The sequence below is a fragment of the Notolepis coatsorum genome (genome assembly GCF_963971535.1).
Source record: "Notolepis coatsorum genome assembly, chromosome: 2".
Lineage (NCBI taxonomy): Eukaryota > Metazoa > Chordata > Actinopteri > Aulopiformes > Paralepididae > Notolepis > Notolepis coatsorum.
The window spans coordinates 74000495-74024867 of NC_140166.1; the positions used below are offsets into that span (position 1 = coordinate 74000495).

The following is a 24373-nucleotide window of genomic DNA, read 5'->3' on the forward strand; positions in this document are numbered from 1 at the left end:
CTATGACCTGTGCCTGTATGCTAGCATGACACTGTTGGTATCTATGACCTGTGTCTGTATGCTAGCATGACACTGTTGGTATCTATGACCTGTGCCTGTATGCTAGCATGACACTGTTGGTATCTATGACCTGTGCCTGTATAGCATGACACTGTTGGTATCTATGACCTGTGCCTGTATGCTAGCATGACACTGTTGGTATCTATGACCTGTGCCTGTATGCTAGCATGACACTGTTGGTATCTATGACCTGTGCCTGTATGCTAGCATGACACTGTTGGTATCTATGACCTGTGCCTGTATAGCATGACACTGTTGGTATCTATGACCTGTGCCTGTCTGCTAGCATGACACTGTTGGTATCTATGACCTGTGCCTGTATGCTAGCATGACACTGTTGGTATCTATGACCTGTGCCTGTATGCTAGCATGACACTGTTGGTATCTATGACCTGTGCCTGTATAGCATGACACTGTTGGTATCTATGACCTGTGCCTGTATGCTAGCATGACACTGTTGGTATCTATGACCTGTGCCTGTATGCTAGCATGACACTGTTGGATCTATGACCTGTGCCTGTATGCTAGCATGACACTGTTGGTATCGATGACCTGTGCCTGTATAGCATGACACTGTTGGTATCTATGACCTGTGCCTGTATGCTAGCATGACACTGTTGGTATCTATGACCTGTGCCTGTATGCTAGCATGACACTGTTGGTATCTATGACCTGTGCCTGTATGCTAGCATGACACTGTTGGTATCTATGACCTGTGCCTGTATAGCATGACACTGTTGATCTATGACCTGTGCCTGTATAGCATGACACTGTTGGTATCTATGACCTGTGCCTGTATGCTAGCATGACACGGTTGACCAGTATCTATGACCTGTGCCTGTATGCTAGCATGACACGGTTGACCAGTATCTATGACCTGTGCCTGTATGCTAGCATGACACGGTTGACCAGTATCTATGACCTGTGCCTGTATGCTAGCATGACACAGAGAGAGAGAGAGAGAGAGAGAGACAGAGACAGAGAGAAAGTGAGAGAGATGTTAATAAAGTTTTCAATCAATCAATCAATCAATCCGGGCCTGTGACGTCACTGTACCCATTCTGCAATCTGTTAATAAAGTTTTCAATCAATCAATCAATCAATCCGGGCCTGTCACAGTCACTGTACCCATGATTTCAATAAAGGAATATCTTATCTTATAAAAAATATATTTTCCACTAATTTCTATGTTTCAACATTAGTGTGATGATGTCTGCATGAAAACATGCAACCTGCATGTTTCCCAGATAGCAAAAGACATTCATTAAATGTTGGATTTTGGTCAGATTGGTTATTTTTGGTTGAGGTTGAAAAAGCTATGTTGATTCAATATTTAATTTTATACAACGGCATGCAAATTTCTCGATTCTGATTGGCCATTCACACGTCTTTATTGGCAACAATCCACGGTCCTGGGCTCAGGACCCGCCCACAACCAAATCACATAACCCTCCCCGGCTCACTCCGGGAGAAAACAGGATCGCGGACAACAAATGGTTATGTTGAAAGCACCATAACGACTAAATATGAAGCGATTCTGTCAAGGGGAATGTGTTAGTCCTTTAAACAATGTTGGATGATGTAATTGATGGGTCTTGACTCAATCTAGAACAAAAGAAAAATCGCGGATTGATTGATAGATTAATTGATTGATTTAAATTTCTTCCTTCCTACTTTACTGACTGCAGCGTTCTCTCTCACTGTCCGACGCTGGCGTACCCACAAACACACACACACACATACACACACACACACACACACACACACATACACACACACACGCACACACACACACACACACTCCTGTCTGCAACAGCGGGGGAGTCAGACTGAGAGAGAAGCAGCGCTGTTTTAAGTGAGCATGGTCTATTGAATTGATTGATTGGTTGATTGCTAATTTTATTACTGTACCCCTGGTTTCCAACTGGTTAAGTTTAGGCTAAAAGAAATAAATAAAAAAATAGGGCGAAGAAAACGTTTTTTTCCTATAGGGCAAAGAAAACGTTTTAATAAATTTTCAATCAATCATTCCAATAATACACAGTTGGATGTGTTAGTTGGTTGGATGCACTTCAAGCTGCTTCCACATGAGGCAACTTCTCTCAATCATTCCAATAATACACAGTTGGATGTGTTAGTTTGGTTGGATGCACTTCAAGCTGCTTCCACATGGAGTTGTGGGAACTACTTTTTCTGGCGGATGGTTTTTTCAATAAATCTTCGATTAATGTGTGTTTATTGTATAGAAATAAGGTTGGATGAATCTGGCAGTTGTATAAAAGCTTTACACCACGTGCAGTCGTGATTTGTGACCAATAAACCATGCCTAGGGGGGTCTAACGACCCTCGGCTGCGCCTCGGGCCTAACAACCACCCCTAGGCATGGTTTATTGGTCACAAACCACTCCTGCGTGTGATGTAATGCTTAAACAGATACCATTTCAACATTTGAAAAACTGTTGTTGAATCAATTTAGTATAGATTCCCCCTCCCCTCCTCCCCTCCTCCCCCTCCCCTCCCCTTCGAGAGGGTAGTCCTAAGCAACTCGCGAGACCTAGAAGATCTCACAGGACTTGAGGTATTCAAACGTAACTTGGCGTTGGCGCGATGGTGTCTTCACTACTGGCTTGACAAATAGTCTGAGCCAAACTCCTTGGTAAGTCATTGACAATATAATGTATTATGCCATTCACATACCATAATCTTGCTGTCATCGTTTGACTACATGCTACTTTGTGAATTATTACCGTGGTGGCAACTAGTAGCCAGTGCAGAACGAAGCTTGTTAGCATTGTTAGCATTATTAGCTAGCATGCTAGATAGTATACTAGTTAACTGGTAAGTGAGTTCTTATGGGAATAGTATGATCCCGTTCAGATACCATCACCGGGCTGTTATCGTTTGACTAAATGTTATCTCTGTGCCGTGGCAAATAGTTTGGAGCTTGTTTTAGCAAATAGTATTGCATATTATTACAGTAGCTAGCATGCTACTAACGTTAGCTAGCTAGCATGCTAGCTAACGTTAGTCTGCCATTTTGTTTCGTGATTAAAATGTACGTTTTTAATAGTTACATAAGCATTGTTGTAACTAGTGACCTGTTCCACCCCAGGTGAAAATCTGCATAAAATGTATACCTAGGTAAATGGAATATTGCTCCACTTCTACAAGGGCTATTTGCATATTCTTGGTATCTAGGAACATCTATGGACCTCAATGAATGTATTCTCAGTGTCAGAAATATTGTGTCTATTACTAGGCTTGCTTAAATTGTGATGAAACAAAGGAAAATATGAATTATGATTTTTCTTTTCATCTTTGACAGTGAATAAAACCATGATAATAATGACCAAACTTAAAAAACTGCCACTGAGCTCATTCAGTACCCTCTTGAGATCATGTGTACAAAAGATCTAAGGAAATTGATAAAGGGAAGATGATCAAACTGAAGGTTCTGTATATACAGTACTGAATTCTCCCATCCGGACCAATGCAATTTGAAATATTATTATAGAATATAGAATATATGCTTATACATTACCTTATTATAGCCAATTAGCACATTTATATATATATATACATATAGTATATTTCAAATGGCCGAGTTCAATTTGGATATAGTATCACCAGGCGTGCATAATAACAGATACTGATATTTACTGTAATCGACTGTACTATTTTATTTCCCCCACAGTGTAACCATTTTGAAACTAATTTCAGATCTAATTATTCCTACATGGTAACAATAGTGTGGAGAAACTGACTGCGTTTCAATATTTGTCAAAAACGTTACCTTTTGTAGCTTATTATCGCGAATCATAACAATTATTGATATGATTCATTCAGAACGCTGAACTTTGAACCACCATAGTATGTGACAGGAAGTGTAGATCAGAGAAATTTCAACGCAGGCCGATAGCTAGCGATCTCCTCTACAAAATGGCCACAAGTAAACTACAATTCCGATGGTTCAACATTTCCATTTCCGGTTCCGGGTCAGAATAGACGATCGCAAATAGAAAACTTAAAATGATATAAGTACACTTTTAACCTATTGCTAAACTATTGCCAACCTAACGTTTTACATTCTACATGTATTTGTGACATAGTAGTGATGTTTATACTTGAAAACGGTTGATTTTAAAATCACTAATTATTTTCATCTTCATAAAAATATGCCTATATGATAATAAGGTCAAAAGGGGTCGGTACCGACCCCGTCGAGTGGAACAGGTCAAATACTTTATTATAGTTCAATTGTGTTAAACTTGGGACACAGCCATGGCTCTATATTTTATTTCGTTTTGTATGTGAGGCATTTTAGCTTGAAGTTGTTGTGTTGCATTGTGGGTCTTCAGCACAAAGGAATCCCTTGCTGAGGGTAAGATGGTTTTCTGTCTGCTCAGACTCAGAATACTTAATTAACATGATCTGTGCTTCATAAAAAACAGATATTGTTTATCTGGTTTTGGTTATTTTGCACAGTAAATACTTATTCAGGCCTACCTGCAATTCAGAATTTAATCCAGCAGGGCGGCAGTGAATAGTTATTTTATTAATCGATTATTGTGTCTTTATTCACTCGTTGTGTAATTGACCAGTTTATATTCTGTATTTCATATTCTGTATATGTTAATAATGACGCTTTCTGTGTTGTGTTTATGACTACTCCTTAGGTCCTTGAGCTGCTGTCTGTCGACCGGACCACATCTGTCCACTGTCCATCTACCTGCAGTCTGGTCACAACGATACAGTCCTACTCTCAGCATACAAGATCGATGGTCTGCTGCTGCTGACTCCCAAGCGATTCATTCAAGTTTCCATAGCACAATGGCAGCTGCCTCCCCACAACCCATGATTCTTCGTGTTGTTGAGACAGACCGGGCTAGAAAATTAAAACTCAGTTCACGACCCGCCTCTGTTGATGCACTGATCAAGATTATAAAAGAACAGTTGGAAATAGACCTTGACTTCAGTTTGCTGTATGAAGATCCAGACTTTGATGGGAAACTTACTTCCCTTGATGACATTACGGAATTGCCACAAAAAGCTGTTGTGCACATTTCACTTTCGCTCGACTCCAGCTCTCTCGCATCTACTGATATACTTTCAGATATGTCATCTCCAGAACGTTGATATACTTTCAGATAGGTCATCTCCAGAACGTCTAAGCAGATGGCCTCCAGGTCCTTTTCCAGTTCCTACATTTGCATTCGATGTTGAGCTGAAACTTAGAGACGGAAACAACGAATTTGAGAAGAACAAGAGACACCTTAAGTTGACAAGAGACCTAAAGCACGACATCTTAGAAAAGCTTGCATCTACAATGTATGCTTTCAAGGCTTATCCAAGTGATAAAGAGATAGCAGTGGCTTCTGCGGCTCTTGTCGCCAAACATCCCTGCTTGAAGGAAGCAGGATCTGAGACCGGCTGCAATGGATGGAAGAACAGCATCAAATTCAAGATGGGCAATTTCAGGAACAAGCTGAGACGGGCAGGATGTGAGGAGGTCACTGTAAATGCTGGAAAAAGAGGTAGAAGCAATCCTGATGGCGAACCTTCACATTCCAACATTAAAAGACCCAAGCGAGCAGAAGTAAACTTCCTACCCAACTATCCCCAAGGAGAGGATTCTTTGAGGCTTGAGCAGCTGAAGAAGTCAAGAAGACTGAGAAGAACCTGCCCCTCATTAGAAAGCTGATGCAGACCACATTTGCCCTGCGCCGACAGACCATAGTGAAGTCCAGCCCACCAGTGAAAGAGCTCATGGACCTCTGGCCTGCTCTCAAAATGGAGTCTGAGGTAATATAGATCAGCTCTCTTTCCTGTGTTAACATTTGGCACATTCTGTGTGTTTTAAAGTGAAACTTGTGATTCTTAAGCCTGGTTTATATACTCTAGCGGCGCATCTGCGTGTGTGTTCTGTGCGCCCCCGTGAGCTAGTCATCAGCGACCGATTCCGCAAAGCATGTAATGACATGGTTGACCAGAAATCCCACCGTCATGCTCTGAAGCCCAAACAAAGTAAGAGATCCACCAAGTTGAAGTGACTAATTGATGTTGATATACTATATTGTCCTGCTGTTTTTAAATATAGGTGTATGCAGAGTTCCAGCTGATTGCCAACCAGAACCTGCCCAACACATTCTACGCTGAGCTTGACCGCCATCTTCCTCGACTGATGACGTTATTCAGACAGAAGGCGTCCAAAACTGGGAACACGGCAGATGCTTTGTCTCACATTTAAAAAAATCCACGATGAACAGGTGAATAGATTATTATACATGTCATAGGTCGAACCTCTGTAACATTGAACAGGTTCAATGATTCAAATGAGCTTTTGAATTTTACAATTAGTCCACCATTGTGTTTGCCATTTTTCTGGTTGCATTAAAGATGTGAACATGTTATTTGTGGACATATCTGATTGGACTGTTTAAAATCGGCTTTGTTCAGTAAACATTTCCATATAATACAATTCTTTTTTTCTTCTTAATCTTACATCTTAATAGGAAATCCATGATGTTCACACCAGGCGTACCACTGTTCTCCATGCCCTGCCTGTGTATCTGCATGAGGAAGTCTCTGGATTTTTCAAAACCTGCACAGTGAGTCCGAGTGAAAATAATTTACAGTACAACTGTATATTAAGTGAACAGTTAATCAAAATGCTAAGTATCAGTCTTCCTTCCTTCCAGGTCTCCCTTGTGAAAGAGATATTTGATCTCGACGGGACTAACCTGGTTAAATAAAAATAACCTTCACCAAAAAAATAGTTCTAACTAAAATATAAACAACTTACAAACACAACTCCATATACTTAGCTTTGTGCTGCACTTTGTAGAAACCATGGATTTATTTGTGATTATTATGTCTCTTTCATTCCTTCAGGACACGCCTGATGAGCCACAGCTTCAGGGTGTTGCAGTGGCCCTCCTTACTGTCATCAGTGACCATGACACAAGTCCAGTTCACTACCAGCCTGTGACAATCTCTGATTGGTGATTCCTTCCTGGTAATGTTTGGACTAATCTATGCACTACACCTCAGCTACCCCAAGGGACTTACCAACACTTTTGAATTAATTCAGAAGATTTTACTAGGTCTAGAAGCTGGTAAACTGTTGCCCAGGTTGCAGACTCTCAAGAATGACTTGATAATGCAATCATTTTTTTTTCTTCTGATTTTTCAATGGATTTTCTCCCCGTCCCAATTAGTCGTTGTGCCAATATGAACTGGTCAATTACACAACTAGAGTGAATAAAGACACAATAATTGATTAATAAAATAACTATTCACCATTAGCTGGACTCAGTTCCGTTTCACTTGAATGAATCGCTTGGGAGTCAGCAGCAGACCATCGATCTTGTATGCCGAGAGTGGGACTGTATCCTTGAGACCTTGTAGGCAGTAGTATACTGCCCTGTCAAGGGCTAACCGCAGTAACTTGAAAAAAGTAAAAATTTAGTTATGAGTGAAATTGACCTCGTCAATAAATGTTTTATCTTGTGACCAAATTTCAGATGTTAATGTCGCTCAGTTTTGGAGATATGGGGTTTTAAAAACTGCAGTAACTACAAAATCACTCAAAACCCAGGCAGACCGCAGTAACTTCCAAACAGTGAAAAATGGCTTTAAAGTGTTTTGACTTGCCATCCAAAATGTGTTATAGGTAAATAGATGATAGTACCCAGATTTAACATGTATTAATGAAGTAATCTTTAGGCATACAAAAATATGACATAATTATTTTAATTAACCCCAAAAAAGCAGATATTGCATTCTGCTGCACGATTTCCTTAAATAATTATACAGGTAATGTACAGGCAAAGTGCAGTAACTTCAAATACAATGTTGTTTTCCCTCCAGCTTTCATAACTTAACCTAGCCATTTTTAAAATGAAATTTAATACCTGAATATATTGGAATGATGATGATCCAAATAAAATGGCTAGGTGAAGTTATGAAAGCTGGAGGGAAAACAACATTGCATTTGAAGTTACTGCACTTTGCCTGTACATTACCTGTATAATTATTTAAGGAAATCGTGCAGCAGAGTGCAGTGTCTGCTTTTTTGGGGTTAATTAAAATAACTACGTCATATTTTTGTATGCCTAAAGATTACTTCATTAATACATGTTAAATCTGGGTACTATCATCTATCTACCTATAACACATTTTGGATGGCAAGTCAAACAGTTTCACTGTTTGGAAGTTACTGCGGTCTGCCTTGACAGGGCAGTATAGTTAGTGTACTGTATAGTGTTCTTAGTACAGAGTACTGTATTGTTCTAGTTATCATTCTGCAAACATAGCCTGCTCTAAATGACGGATGGTGCCTCTGACATTCTGACTAACTCTTTCAATGAAAACACCATCTTGTTCCATGATACATCATGGAGCAAATACAGCTGCATTTCCATATGTAGGTATGTGCACTATTAACAGTATTGCCAGCTGTATAGCATGTAATGTGGATTGGTATTTTGGTTCCACATTGGCAGGACCCAATATACAGCACAACGTTTGTGAATTTTACATGTGCCAAGCGGATTGACAATTTTCAGATAATCTATAAATTTTATTCTGTACTGTACATAGATACACTGTGTTATCCCAACGGTCACAATAGTTGCCGTCAACATGTTTGCTCATTCTATGACCACACTATACAAATTTGAGTAATTCAGCCAGGATGTAAACGGCTCTGGTCATGTGCACTGCACATATTGAGACCCTTTATTATTTCAATATTTGCTGGAAATACATTGATACATCATTCAGTAACATTTTCAGAGCCTTATAACAAACATTATTACACTATTGTGACCAGTGGGATTAAATGTGTAATATACATTACATTGTATGTACATGTTATAACATGCATGTATTTATTTTCTATATATATTTTCTATATATATATTTTCAATTTTAACATTGCCATACTGTTGGGGAGGGCAACACAATGTTTTTGTAAGATAAATAGATGTATACTCTTTGAATAGAAATAAATATAAAGAGTTTGAAGTTGTAACAATGTTTTTGTAAGATAAATAGTTTCGATGAAGAACAAAACCTCCTAAATGCATACAAAAAAAGGGGAAAACTTCATATCTGCACTTTGCGAGGCACTAATACCTGGTCGGTATTGTTAACATACGTGTAATATAGTCCAAAACAGTGTATACTGTGTTTACAGTGTTATTGTACATTGCTAACATACAGATTATATATGTATACTCTTTGAATAGAAAAAAATTAAAGAGTTGTTTGAAGTTGATATAATGTGCTTGTGTAGTTATTTTTCTGTTAACTTATTCACATGGATTTTAAAACTGAACCTTAAGTTATAGTAACTGCAAATATTTGAGTTGATTAACTTAAAAATTTGAGTTGATTAACTTAAAAGAAATGAGGCATTAGATTGCCTCAATGTCTTTGAGTTATGTTAACTTAATCACATGGATTTAAGGTTGAACCTTAAGTCACAGTAACTGAACATATTTGAGTTGCCTCCACTTGAGAACCTTAAGTCACAGTAACTGAACATATTTGAACTGCCTTAACTGAGAACTGTAAGTCACAGTAACTGAACATATTTGAGTTGACACCACTTGAGAACCTTAAGTCACAGTAACTGAATATATTTGAATTGCCTTAACTGAGAACTGTAAGTCACAGTAACTGAACATATTTGAGGTGACTCCACTAGAGAACCTTAAGTCACAGTAACTGAACAGATTTGAACTGCCTTAACTGAGAACTGTAAGTCACAGTAACTGAACATATTTGAGTTGACACCACTTGAGAACTGTAAGTCACAGTAACTGAACATATTTGAGGTGACTCCACTAGAGAACCTTAAGTCACAGTAACTGAACATATTTGAATTGCCTTAGCTGAAAACTGTAAGTCACAGTAACTGAACATATTTGAGTTGCCTCCACTTGAGAACCTTAAGTCACAGTAACTGAACATATTTGAACTGCCTTAACTGAGAACTGTAAGTCACAGTAACTAAACATATTTGAGTTGACTCCACTTGAGAACTGTAAGTCAGAGTAACTGACCATATTTGATTTGACTTAACTGAGAACCTTAAGTCACAGTAACAGACCATATTTGAGTTGCCTTAACTGAGAATTGTAAGTCTTAGCCAACTGAAAACATTTGAGTTTATCAACTTAAAAAAATTGAGGCATGGGATTGCCTCAATTTTTTGAAGTTCTGGAAACTTATTCGGGTTTACAGTGTAGGGCAAGTGTTACCAAGACAGGAAGGTAATGGCTAGAAGGCATCCACATCAGGCACGTGCACACATAGAGGCCAAGGGGTGCCTGAGCACCTGCCTTTGAGCCTCATCAAAAAAGTGCCCTTTTTTTTTTTTACTGTTACGCATATAGACTGCCCTTCCAACTGAAAAATGTCAGGATAGAATCAAAATATTAGGTAAAGAGAGAGAGATGCCCCATATTCCATTGCAGTTTGCACGGCCTCCTCAGCATGCCTCTCCGCGGACCTATATATTTTATGCATAGCGTGGGTGGTGATGATGATCATGATAGAAACCGCTGTTGAATGCTGGTATTACACTCATTGAGGGACACAAAGAAGTCAAGTCCGATGGGATTTGGGAATCTCAAATACAAATCGGGATTGGAATAAAAAATGCATTTATATTAAACAATACAGAATATACAGCACTTCTTGGGGTCTGTAGGGTAAGCACTTATTCCCTCCCCCCTGAACATTTATGGAGATGTATGGGCCTTTTAAGTCAGTGATAAAAGTGTCTTTCAAGGATAAGTGAGCTCCTGCACTGATTATTATAGTTCAATATTCAATATTTGATCACCAAAACCCCCCAAAAAGCATAAAAAGCCCCCCCCCCCCCCCCCCCCCCCCGCCCGAAAAGGGCCCTTAAAAAAATCGGCTTGCACGCTATGCGTGCTCGGTTAAAACACACAGGTAGGGCCTATAGTGCCCTTTTCTTTTTTTAAAACTTATATTTTTTAGCGTTTATCGCTTTTCTGGTCAAGCATGACCGACAGAAACAGGTTGAAAATGGGATGTAGAGCAGGGGAAGACATTCTGAGAAAATGACGGCGGGTCCGAGAATCAAACTCGTGTCCCCCAGATCCGTGACGAGCACGGTTTTCCCCGACGCAGAAATAGCGCTGAGATATGCGGTGAGCTATGGGAGCTCCCCCTATAGTGCCCTTTTAAGCCTTGGAGCACCTGCCCCTCTAAAGTCCTGTGCACGTCCCTGCCTGGGTTCACCATGCCGAGTAAGCGCACTCGTAACACAAAGCTGCTCAACCATGAAAGAGAACGTCACTCACTGCTGCTATGAGTGAAGTTGAATGGATCGCGACAACAACAGATTGCTGGACAGCCCGACGAAGAAGTTTCATTGGGGTAACCACTCACTGGATCAACACTGAAAGCTTTGAAAGGCATTCTGCTGCAGAAGACTGAAGGGCTCCCATACTTTCAATGTTTTGGCCAGTGCCTTAAACGACATTCACTTAAGAGTACAAAATCCGCATTATGCTGTGGTTAATATTGTGATATTATTCAGGGTATACTCCAGTATTCTGTCTTTAATATTGTGATATTATTCAGAGTATACTCCAGTATTCTGTGGTTAATATTGTGATATTATTTAGGGTACCCCAGTATTCTGTCTTTAATATTGTGATATTATTCAGGGTACTCCAGTATTCTGTCTTTAATATTGTGATATTATTCAGGGTACTCTAGTATTCTGCCTTTAATATTGTGATATTATTCAGGATAATCCAGTATGCTGTGGTTAATAGTGATATTATTCAGGATACACCATTCTGTTTTTAATATTGTCATATTATTCAGGATACTACAGTATTCGGTCTTTAATATTGTGATATTATTCATGCTGTGATGTGAATGCCGTCCATGTTAGTTTACCTTCAATGGAGAAGTGCATTAAATAATTTTAATGCAAAAAAAAGTGTCCTCTGTTCTTTCATTTCAGCATGGTCTATCACAGAACACATTCCATTGTGGGCAGAGTGTATGCTTGGTTTCATTCCAGCCTTGTCTAAACACCAGCTGATGATTTCACTAATTGGCTCACCTCTTCAACTAACTCACCTGGTGCAATGTATAGTTAAAATGAAAACTTGGCCGATGATGGAATGAGTTTGAGACCCATGGTCTATCCCTTTAAAAGAACATTTTACTTTTACTTTTTAGTACTTAAGTACATTTAAAAGTAGGACTTTTTTACTTTTACTCAAGTGTGTTTTTAGCCAGATACTTTGACTTTTACTTGAGTCAGATTTTGAGACAGTAGCCATACTTTCACTTAAGTATAATTTCTGGGTACTTTTTACACCCCTGTTTGTTACGATACGATACGATACGTGGTGGTAGAACCCAAGGCAGCAGGAAGAATAAGCAGGGAGAAGAGGCAGGAGTCGATGATCACAATTCAGAGTGTTTACTCAAAAGTATATACGAGTACAACAATAGGCACAGCCGTGCTGACACTTACTATAAACCAAACCTAACCAGAAAACGGACATAACACACGAAAACAAAGATGAGAAAAGAGAAACTAATATACACTTACTTTTGGACAGAGCAACACTAATAGGACGAATGTTTGATACATACAGCACAGGAACAACGACAGGACCAGGTAACATGAAGGAATGTCTCCACACCCAGGTGAGGGCAAGCCACACATAAATAGCAACCCTAATTACTAATTGCCCCCAGCTGGGGGGAGACACAGCACAGAGCAAAACAACACACTACCAATAATAATCAATACGTCAAACAACACTACACAGGGAAACCAATTTACACCAGAGTGGGGGAGTTCAACAACAACAACATACACTGTGACATCCCATTAATCATTCCATTAATTACAGTCAGCAAGTGAGTGATGACATGTATTAACAGTGTCTGAACCAACTGGCTCGTCTGGCCACAAGAGGAAGGTAGAGGAGGTAGTAGACCAATGTTAGGAGGTAGGGGACCAGGTAGGCGACCATTGTCAGGAGGGATGAAATGTTCACCGTTATTCATATAGCCGGCCCTGGGAACGTTACACCTGTTATAGCTCTACAAACAAGGTTACGGATCCCTATCTAGTGGTGGCGTCGCTACAGACTAATGGCTGGCACTGAAAATGTTAAAGTCTTCAGGGTATTCTTGCATACCAGAAAGGTGATCCGGTACAAGAATCTTGTTTGTTGGTTGACTTTTTTTTATTACATTGGTTGCCATTTTATCACAGGAAAGATTTGCCTCTAGGATGGAGCCCACGTATGTAATTTCATCTTTCCTTGCGACAATATTGCCACCCACTGTAACAGAGAAGCCATTGGCCTTGCAGAGTTTGTTATTTGAACCAAAGAGAATGGACTCTGTTTACCCAGGTGTAGTGATAGTTTGTTATCTGCGACTGCTCCTCTGTCCTGGCACGGCCAGGGTGAATGAATGAATGAATGAATGAATGAATGAATGAATGAATGAATGAATGAATGAATGAAAACTTTATTTAACAGATTGCAGAATGGGTACAATACAGTACGGCTCAATACATACAATTGTTAAGGGGATGCAGACCTGAGAAAGACGTTTGTCTTGTTTCCATCAGGGTCCCCCATTTTCAATTCATATAGACATTTATGACATACACAACATACATGACATTTATGGCATAGGGACATATAGGTATTTAGTACTGATACATTTGTGACATAAACGGTATTCAAATATACAGTACTGTTACCCCTAGATCCTGACAGAGTATATACATATGATGGGGAGGGGACTGTACATTTGGAGGGGGTGGGTGGGTGGGTGGGAGAGAAATATACATACGGCGGGGAGGGGATATATACATGCGGTGGGGAGGAGACTGTCTATTAGGAGGTGGTGGGGGTTTTGGGCATTTACGGTGGCCAGTTTCGAATTGCAGCCTCCCGTAGGTGCTCTTTAATCTCTCTCTCTTTTGAATGTGGGCAGGGATTCACATTCCTTTACAGCTTTGGGTAGGGCGTTCCACATTGTTGTGGCATAATTGCGAAACGTGTGGTGGAGAGGGTGGCTGTCATTGTTCATGGTGGCTTGCAGCTTCCGCATCTCCACCTCAACCCCCAGTGAGTTAACACTCCTGCCAAGGACTCCTGCCAAAGCATTCTTTACCAGCCTATACAACCACCCGGTGTCCATGGCTGACATGTTACATCCCCAGCAGACTGCAGCATAAAAGACAATGCTTGCCACCACTGATTGGTAGAACATGTACAGCATGTCACTGCACACATCAAATGACCTGAGCCTTCTCAGAAAAAACAACCAGCTCTGTGCCTTCCTGTAGACTAGAGGAATGTTACTAGCTATGTATTGTTAGTTGGTTACCGGTGCGGTACTGATGTTAGAGTTGCCAAAGATGGGACGGTAATGGCTAGAAGGCATCCTCATTACAGCCGACTGCGTTGCATTTTGGACTCCTCACGTGACATCACGGCAGCTTCATGGAACTTTACTTGACCATTGCTTCCAACAAGTTAAGAGGGTGAGCGTTTTTACAATTTGACATTTGTTTGGGTAAGTCATCGGAATTAGCATTTTAAATTACATTGACCATGTGTTTTGACCTTAAAATGTACTTCAATTAATTATTCCCCATGCCCTAGATAATTCTGTCGATGTGGCTTAGTTCCAGAGTTATGGCTGCTTTTTGCTAAATTACCTTGATATTACATTTTACCTTGACAATGACCTTGAAACAGAAAAAGTATCCCTCACACCTCAAAACATAGAAGTTGTATTATACAATGATATAGTACTAACAGGAGCAGAGATATGACATTCTCTTTTTCTGATGGCAGTTACCCCCAACTTGTATGCAGTGATTTGAAAACCGTACGCTCAACCCAACACCACTAAATTGCACTAGAGGATAGATAGAGGCGCTTGTCCCTGGTTTTATAATAAAATGGCAAAAAGATAAAGAGGTTGTGGCGTTAGGAAAACGCCATTTGGCTACAGTTGTGTGGAAATAGCCTGTTGCTATTTTATGTTACTGTTTAATGGTGTAGACTGTTGTCACTGAGGCTCAGTGCTTTTTCCTTTTTTTCTTTCTTTCTTGAGCACGTGCAGTAGGCTACCTTATCTGCTCAGGGTGGATATAAAAATTTGACGATGATGAATGATGATGAAGACTTTATTTCAGACTCAAGGTCCATATTACACATATACAAAACAACAACAAGAATACAATAACAAAAGAAACAAGGCCAACAACATAGATTAAAATACGTCATAAAGGCATCAATTCCAATGTTTCCACAAATCAGAGGAGTACCTTGTATTTTACATCACTAATGGCACCTACAGTATTATCTTGTTTTCTTACTCTAATAATCGACACATACATTTAAACATCAAGTTCCTCAGCAGAGCATGGAAGGTGGGGACATTTCACAAACAAATAGCTTGCACTAGTCCGTCTTGGGAGCTTAAGGAGGATCCTAAATGCATCATTATATGCTACCTGCAGTTTTTTCATTTTTGCTGTGCTATAATTACACCAGATGTGTGCAGTATAAAATGGAGTAGGCTACAATAGGCTCTGAACAGGTTTATTTTCACATTGTCTGTACACATATAACATCTTCGTGCCAGCATATTGGCCTGTGTGTACAGTTTGCAGCCCTGTTACTGCACATCAACATCATCACACATGTCATCAGTGATATTGTGACCCAGATATTGCACACTCTTCACCACATCTAGAACGCAGTCAGACAGCAAGAAGGAGGGGAACTTTAGATTCTGGTCCTCCTTATTTTTCACTATCATAACAACACTCTTGTTGGGGTTGAATTTGATATCATGTTGTATACCATACACAGAGCCGATTTTAAGCAATTGCTGTAAACCAGCACTATAGGGGGACAGTATGACTAAATTATCAGCATAGATAAGATGGTTGATAAGGCTCTCCCCCACCATACATCCAGTCTTATATTCCCTTAGTTTAGTGGAGAGATCATCCATACTGTATATACATTGAACAGGAAGGGAGACAAAATCCCACCCTGTCTTACTCCATTACCCACATTAAAATTAGCTGAGAGTTACCCCATTTAACTTGTATAAGCTGATGGGCATACCAAAATGGTAAAATCCTAAATATGACTTTAGGAACCCCTCTTTGGGACAGTTTATGGAACAGTATGTTATGATTTATTCTATCGAATGCCGTAGAGGCATCCATAAAGCATATTAAGAACATTGTAGAGTTCTGTCTTCTATACTTGGCTACCATTTCTTTTAAAGCATATATGCACATGTCTGTTCCATGTTTTTGTTTAAAGCCCAACTGATTATCACTGGTGAGAATGTACATTTCTGTTCTATACAATAAGATGCTCTCCAGCACCTTAGATAGTATGCTGGCTAATGCAATTGGCCGATAGTTGTCTTTGCTGTTAATTTTACCTGTCTGCTTCTGCACTGAGGCAGTTCTGCTTAAGGCCAACATTGTTAGTTCAAACTGTTCACACTGGTTAACCTTTATGATGGCTATAGTTGTGTGGAAATAGCCTGTTGCTATTTTATGTTATTGTTTGATACTGTTTAACACTTTGATTACCACTGGTGAACATGGTAAAACGCAGGGGTGTAAAGTACTTGAATAATTGTACTTCGTTACAATACTTAAGTACTGTTTTGGGGGATTTGTACTTTACTCGAGTATTATTAGGCTTGTATACTTTGTATTTTATTTTTTTATTATTTTTTAAACAAACATATAAACAAACATGACAACACACGATAAGATATACAAGCATTAATTGTCAGGGCACATCCAATGAGATCACATTTTAGTTAGTTGTCTTATATAAGATATACCCCTAATACCTGTTATCTAAAAAACCTACACACATATGCTCCAGCTCGAACCCCCCCCTCCCGGACCCCACCTTGAGAAGTACCTCCACTATCCCTCGCACCTAACCAGACACTACCATTATAAGCTAGCTTTTATTCTCTCCACCACTTCTAACCACATTGACATTTTGGATTCATTGAGACCCAGAATTCTTGCTGTAGATATTTCATGGTAAATTACATCGAGATATGTAAGAAACCAAACTTTACGGCACATTTTTTCCGGTTGAAACCAGCGTGATGCGATCAGCTTTTTGGCTACTGTGATACCCGATAAAACCAATCTCTTTAGCTGTGGATTCACTGCAAACTCAAAAACATCATTCAATAGTAATACCGAGGGGTGTACAGGTATATTCCAAGATACGAGTTTTGATATTTGTTGGGTCACATCTTTCCAGAATGCCTTAACTGGTGAGCAGTCCCAATACATGTGCATAAATGTCCCTTCGTCCCCATTTGTACATTGGGTGCATTTGGAATCTTGTTTAAGCCCCATTCGGCACAGTCTTATAGGAGTCAAGTATGTCCTGTGAATATAGTTAAGATTGATTTGTTGATGATCCGGGTTCCTTGATGTAAGTCGGACATTTGCCCAGGCTCCTTGCCAATCAAAGTCATTTTCCAGGTCTGGTATATCCCTCCTCCAGACAGAGTCTAGTTGGAGGGTTTCATACGAGGACGTTAGTAATTGATGATAAAATTCTGAAACAAAACCTCTCGATGTCTCTCTTTCGTAGAAGAATTTGTGGTATCTGTGGTGTTCAATTGGTCTGTCTAATGGAACACCATGAGACTTCAAACATAGCTCTAACTGTTTGTAAAAAAGCCATGTGGACTTGGTGAGATTAAATTTTTTGCGTATTTCTTTATCACTACAAAAACCCTGTTTGTTAAAAACATCCCCTAATGAGTGTATGCCTTGCTCTTCCCATATAGGGAATATTATAGGTCGTTTTCCAATTAAGAGTGCATTGTTATTGAATAAGGGAGTATGATTGTGCCATTTTTGTGGGTTAGGATTTTTTTTTTGTGATTCACGCCATATCCGGATCGCATGAGTAATTATGGGGCCAAATTTTCGTTCACAGTGCTTGATTGGTAGTTTAGTGTATGCTATGTCCTTCAGTCTATGTGGGGCTACTATGTTTTCTTCTAATTTTCTCCAGGATACTAATGCTTGGGAGTCAAACCATGTTGTCAATGGACTTAATGTGTACGCCTTAAAATATAGGAAAAAATCTGGAAATGCCATGCCACCATCTGCTTTATTTCTCTGTGCGGTGGATCTTTTTATACGTGGTGGTTTGTTATTCCAAATAAATTTGTATGTGGAGGAGTGTAATCTTTTCCAGTAACCCTCTGGAGGGGGTAACGGTAGCATTGAACTGAAGAAGTTGATTTTAGGTAGTACATCCATCTTAACTATTGATATCCTTGCTTGTACTGTGTTTTTAAGTTTTGCCCATCTATCAAGGTCGTCTTTGATTTTGTTTTGGATTTTTGTGTAGTTGTGCTTCACCGTTTGTCTTATGGTGGGGAATATTTCCACTCCCAAGCATCTGAAATGTTTTACCATCGGTATCTCTCCTGGGAGGGTTGTATCTTTTTTTGCAGGGGTGTTAAGTGGAAGGAAAGCCGACTTCGGCCAATTTATCTTAAATCCCGATAAATCACCAAAGTCCTCAATCAACTTGAGCAGATGAGGCAATGTGGTGTTGGGGTTTTGCATGAACAATATTACATCGTCCGCATATAAACTAATTTTTTGTTGTGTGCCCTTGATTACGATTGGTTCTATGGATTGGGATTGTCTTATATATTGTGCTAAAGGCTAGTATACTTTGTACTTTTACTCCATTACATTTCAGAGAAAAAAAACATACTTTTTACTCCTTACATTTAAAATGCAGACCTACAAAGTACAAAGTACAAATCTCACAGGTCCAACCATTTTAATTAGTATATTTTAATTGTTTATCTGGCCGAACTAACGTTAACGACCGCAGGTAAACAGCCAATAAAATCCCCATCAATGGAAAATGAACTTGCCCATACCCATGCTGATTGGCCCTTGTGCAACACTAGAAAGCGGGGATCTTTGATTAAACACCTGCTATCAGAAGAATAGACAGTCTTTAATATTGTGATATTATTCAGGGTACTCCAGTATTCTGTTTTTAATATTGTGATATTATTCAGGATAATCCAGTATGCTGCCTTTAATATTGTGATATTATTCAGGATAATCCAGTATGCTGTGGTTAATATTGTGATATTATTCATGCTGTGATGTGAATGTCGTGCATGTTAGTTTACCTTCAATGGAGAAGTGCATTAAATAATTTGTATGCAAAAAAAAGTGTCCTCTGTTCTCTCATTTCAGCATTGTCTATCGCAGAACACATTCCATTGTGGGCAGAGTGTATGCTTGGTTTCATTCCAGCCTTGCCTAAACACCAGCTGATGATTTCACTAATTGGCTCACCTCTTCAACTAACTCACCTGGTGCAATGTATAGTTAAAATGTAAACTTGGCTCACAATGGAATGAGTTAGACCCCTGGTCTATCCCTTTAAAAAAATAAATAAAAAAATTACTTTTACTTTTTAGTACTTAAGTACATTTAAAAGTAGGACTTTTTGACTTTTACTCAAGTGTGTTTTTAGCCAGATACTTTGACTTTTACTTGAGTCCGATTTTGAGACGGTACCCATACTTTCACTTAAGTATAATTTCTGGGTACTTTTTACACCCCTGGTAAAACGTGGTTAAATGCCACCACCCACTTCAATGATAGCGTTGTGAACGCATAATCTCTGTCTTAAATTATGGCTATGTGTCTAATCTGCCCGTCGTTTATCAATGACTTGTTTGCAGTCAACATTGTCGAAATGGATTGTTTTTTAATCGGTTCATTTACGTTTTATAGCATTTTGAAAAGCCCTCGTTTTTCAGGAAAATATATAGATTCCGTGATAAACGGCATTTACTGGAATATTCTGGCATACACAAAAACGTTGTAATTTTTCGGCCTATTTATGAATAGTTTTCAAATAAACGCTAGATTATCGATAGTATATGTGTACTTATGCACGCTATAGAAGCGATCTGAAATATCGATTCTCTCATTTCCTGATCAGCGCGCACACACAGACACACACACACACACACATATGGGACACGTTGATATATCTGTGGAAAAAAGCTCTGATTACCCCAAGACTGGTAAAATAGATTCCTTACCTCAGATCAGATGTTATCCAAAAAGATTATTCCAATTCCTGATCGCCGTTCCAAATATCGATCGCGTTTATTGATTCAGCGTTGGGTACTCTAAATATATATTCCACACGTTTTCCGGGCCGGCAATCAACTTGGGTCTCCTTAGTTGGCTTGACGGAGACTTTATACTTGATGACATCACAAATTTGAATATTGATTCTCTGGTTTATCGCTTTAGGATAGAGTGGCTCATGTTATATTGATTGACATTTCCTAAGCCATGGCAATAAGTATGATGAATTGAAAATGGGGGACCCTGGTGTAAACAAGACGAAAGTCTTTCTCTGGTCTGCATCCCCTTAACAATTGTATGTATTGAGATGTACTGTACTGTACCCATTCTGCAATCTGTTAATAAACTTTTCAATCAATCAATCAATCAATAACATATTGGAATTGTTAATTTGGGTGGTATAGTGAAAGGGTTAACCCAGCTCTGTCTCCCATTGACCTGTAATGGTGGTATCGGAATGAAAAGGTCTAATACTTTTGATTTGAATGACTGTGACCCCCACCCCCACGCCTATCATAGAAACTAAGGTGCTGTCAGCCTGTCAAAATGCATCTGGTTCTGTCTGGCGCTGGTCACTAACCTGCAGTAATACATGTGTTTTACATTCATTCAATGATGATGAATGTGATGAATGTGATGATGAAATGATGAATATAGTAGACAGTTATACCATGAAAGGTTTATAGGATAGTTTATTGCACAATGTGATCAAACACTGAACAAAATGAATAGAAAAATCTAAATGTACAAAAAAAATCTTCTTCAAAGATGCATGTAAAGTGAATGACTGTAGCTCCTTCATATATTAATAATTTTAACTAGTATCATCATTCTTCATTAGCAACTGCATTTCACTGTAAATGTTTAACATGCTTGAAGACTTCACTTCAAATTACAATACATTAGAACTAAATCATTGTTTATTTGCAATGTACCACTTCATTGTACAGTACAATTTACATTCAAATATATATTGTATTACATAAAAGAGCAGCACAGTGTACATAAAAGAGCTTACCCTTCACTTCATATTCCCTGAAACTAATACCACACTTGCTGGGTGTAATGCAAAGATGTGAGAAAATGTTCATGCAATGTTTCACTTTTTACTTAATTATTTCTTAAGTGATATTCTTCATAATATGTTGCCCTGAGTGAGGAAATGAGGAGAGGTTGTCAGTGTTCTATACATCTGAGGAGCAGAAACAGTAGGGTTTGGATGGCGGAGGAAAGTAAATGGTAAATGGTGCATTTATATAGCGCTTTTATCCAAAGCGCTTTACAATTTGTGCCTCACATTTTACCCATTCACTCACACATTCACACACAGATGGCAGAGGCAACCATGCAAGGTGCCAACCTGCTCATCGGGAGCAGTTAGGGGTTACGTGTCTTGCGTAAGGACACAAGACTGTCTCCAAGGACACTCCGACATGCTACCCAGGAGGAGCGGGAATCGAACCGGGAACCTCCGGATTACCAGACGACTGCTCTACCTCCCGAGCCACTGTCGCCTCACAGCATGCTGTTCTTCACTCGGTCGAAGATCTGTCGCACTTTGGCCGAGGGGACACATCCTTCCCTCACGACGGTTATGGTCCCTGTGGAAGTAGGTCATATGAGTGAGACGGTGGGAAGAAATCGGGGTTTGTTCGTTGCACCTTTTCTTTATTTCTGGAATTTGTCATTTGATTTGTTAGGAATGTCACCGTAGGAGAGATTCTACATTTACACATAGATTTACATTTTGTCATTTAGCTGAACGCTTTTATCCAAAGCAACTTACAAGTTCTGTACAACAGGTCAGCAGGAAGGGTACAACTTTTACAGCTGAGTAACAATGTTCATCAAACAATGCTGAAACTTGGGTGCTGCAGTGTTGAGTGCATAGTAGTAGAGAGTAGAGACATATTAGTATAGTAGGTAGTAATATAGACAAGGAAGATTAATTAGTAGAAGAGTGCATGATAGTAGAAGACAGTAAGGTTAGTATATATTTTTTCTTCTTTCATTTCAGATATTGAGTGAAGAAGTGTGTTTTTAGTCGACGGCGAAAAAATTGCTGTGTTATAGGCTGTCCTAAATGTGGTGGAAAGTCCGTTCCATCATTGTGGAGCAAGGATCGAGAATAGGCGGCTTCTCTTTGATTCTATCGCACCTTCATCGATCTTCACACAGTTGATGACGGTGGAGGCCACCACCTCGTTGGATTCCCCGTCACACAGGACGCCCTGGATCTTGTGTCCCAGCCGGCTGCAGCAAACACAGACGATCACAGATATTATACACCATGCTGATACACACTACTACACCCTTGACACTTTGATAATGTACACAAGACACTGGAATTACACGTAATGCCAGTGCATAAAAAACATTTGTCACAGTTCAGATGAATCTCCTTCAGTGCAACTCCCGTGAGAGTATCTCAATTGACTTATCTCAAGCCCTGCCCTCTTTTCTTGATCCTCCAATCACAACTGTTGCTCTGTCTGTCTGTTTACATGGGCAATAACTATCAAAATAATGCAATAACACTTTCTTGTTTACAAACTTAGTCTCTGTGTGTTCATAATTGATCAAGGTCGAACATAGATAGAAAACATATTTTTGATCTACGTTCCATCAGTATTTTTGTCCCTTCCCTCTGTGATTTTTACAGTTTTTTTTCATTGTCTTAAGTATGTAATATGTAACATAATGTTTTTGTTTTTGAAAACAGTTTGCTGAACTGAATAACAGCGGACGGGAGCAGCTCACCTGAGGACCATGTCGTGGTGTGTGCTGTCTGGCTCTCCACTGGGATTGGCTGAGGTGATGGCTAGGGGTCCAGTGATGTCACACAGGTGCGCGGTCACAGTGTGGTTAGGGACGCGGATCATAATGCTGTCCACGGTCCCAACTCGGTCATAAGCTGCCCCTACACCTATATAAATATATATATATACAAGACCAATTAATACTATATATACAAGACCAATTAATACTATATATGAATATATACAAGACCAATTGTATATATAGTATACAGTTAGGTTACAGACCAAGTAAAGGACACACATTATGGGAACACGCCAACATTATGGGAAATGCGCTTACTGTCTTCTCCAGAGACTGATAACAAGTTCCTCTCTGTGTGTTCAGTAGAAAGCTATCCGGCTGCAAGCTAGCCAAGCTTAGCACAAATGAATGGAAGCGGTTATGGACCACTAGCCTAGCTGGTCCGTCTCCACTTCCATTAATTTGTGCTAAGCTAGACTAGCTTGCAGTCGGATAGCTTTCTACTAAACGCACAGAGAGGAAATTGGTATCTGCCTTCTTGTCTGACTCTGGAGAAGATGGTAAGCGCATTTCCCATACTGTTGCTGTGTCCCCTTTAAGCATGGGCAGTCCACTCTAGCCATTGTGGCCTGTGGTGTTTACCCAGTCTATAGAGCCAGTCTGTGGTGTTTACCCAGTCTCTAGAGCCAGTCTGTGGTATTTAGCCAGTCTATAGAGCCCGTCTGTGGTGTTTAGACAGTCTATAGAGCCAGTCTGTGGTGTTTAGGTAGTCTCTAGAGCCAGTCTGTGGTATTTAGCCAGTCTATAGAGCCAGTCTGTGGTGTTTAGACAGTCTCTAGAGCCAGTCTGTGGTGTTTAGCCAGTCTCTAGATCCAGTCTGTGGTGTTTAGCCAGTCTGTAGAGCCAGTCTGTGGTGTTTAGCCAGTCTCTAGAGCCAGTCTGTGGTGTTTAGACAGTCTCTAGAGCCAGTCTGTGGTGTTTAGACAGTCTGTAGAGCCAGTCTGTGGTGTTTAGACAGTCTGTAGAGCCAGTCTGTGGTGTTTACCAGTCTCTAGAGCCAGTCTGTGGTGTTTAGCCAGTCTGTAGAGCCAGTCTGTGGTGTTTAGCCAGTCTCTAGAGCCAGTCTGTGGTGTTTAGCCAGTCTATAGAGCCAGTCTGTGGTGTTTAGCCAGTCTGTAGAGCCAGTCTGTGGTGTTTAGCCAGTCTATAGAGCCAGTCTGTGGTGTTTAGCCAGTCTCTAGATCCAGTCTGTGGTGTTTAGCCAGTCTCTAG

The 24373-nt window shown here is 39.7% G+C and overlaps 1 protein-coding gene across 1 annotated transcript in view; it reads left to right on the forward strand.

The window, feature by feature from the left end:
• Window positions 1-14623: 14623 nt before the first annotated feature.
• Window positions 14624-24373, forward strand: part of LOC311248938 (cis-aconitate decarboxylase-like) — a 45060-nt gene continuing 35310 nt past the window's right edge. Inside the window, exon 1 of the mRNA XM_084338182.1 lies at window positions 14624-14638. The gene's annotated coding sequence lies outside the window, so the exon portion shown is untranslated. The remainder of the gene's footprint in view (window positions 14639-24373) is intronic.